This window comes from Hevea brasiliensis, chromosome 11 (assembly GCF_030052815.1).
Source record: "Hevea brasiliensis isolate MT/VB/25A 57/8 chromosome 11, ASM3005281v1, whole genome shotgun sequence".
Classification (NCBI taxonomy): Eukaryota; Viridiplantae; Streptophyta; class Magnoliopsida; order Malpighiales; family Euphorbiaceae; genus Hevea; species Hevea brasiliensis.
Genome location: NC_079503.1, coordinates 19,087,083 through 19,087,843, shown reverse-complemented (window position 1 = coordinate 19,087,843; position 761 = coordinate 19,087,083). Strand labels below are relative to the sequence as shown.

Below are 761 nucleotides of genomic sequence, written 5' to 3'. Positions count from 1 at the left end.
AACCATGGCCGATAATAATAATAGGCCAAGATTCTTGAGAGACTATGGAGCTCCATCTGTCCAAGGATTTCAGCCCAGTGTCACAAGACCCACGGTGGAAGCCAACAACTTTGAGTTAAAACCAGCATGGCTTCAAATGATTCAACAAACCCATTTCAGAGGTTCACCAACAGAAGATCCACACTATCACCTCCAGTGCTTTCTTGCCCTATTTGACACATTCAAGATGAATGGAGTTTCTAATCAAGCCATAAGACTCAGAGCATTCCCATTCTCCCTTCTAGACAGTGCAAGGAAGTGGTTACTTTCTCAACCAGCCGGAACGTTCACCACTTGGCAAATCCTCTCACAAGCTTTTCTAACAAGGTATTTCCCACCTGGAAAGACTGCAAAATTGAGGCTTGAGCTCAACACCTTTAGACAAAAGGAAGGTGAATCACTCTATGATGCATGGGAAAGATATAAGGACCTGCAGAGGGAATGTCCACACCATGGCATAGAGGATTGGCTACTAGTGCAAAATTTCTATAATGGGTTACTACCCTCTACAAGGAGGACAGTAGATTCGGCTGTAGAAGGTGACCTAATGGAGAAAACAATGACACAAGCACTTGAACTTCTAGAGAGGGTGGCATACCATAATTATAAGCGGTCAAATGAAAGAGGAAATGCAAGGAGAACAGCAGGGGTCCTGGAAGTGGATGCCCTAAGCATGATAAATGCTCAATTTGATCAGCTCACAAAGAGACTCAATAGAATGC

General features: G+C 43.8%; 1 non-coding gene across 1 annotated transcript; it reads right to left on the bottom strand.

Annotated features, from left to right (window-relative positions):
• Positions 1 to 391: 391 nt before the first annotated feature.
• Positions 392 to 498, bottom strand: LOC131170859 (small nucleolar RNA R71). The gene has a single exon (XR_009141624.1). It is a non-coding gene; the product is annotated as a small nucleolar RNA R71 (small nucleolar RNA).
• Between the last annotated feature and the right edge of the window lie 263 nt (positions 499 to 761).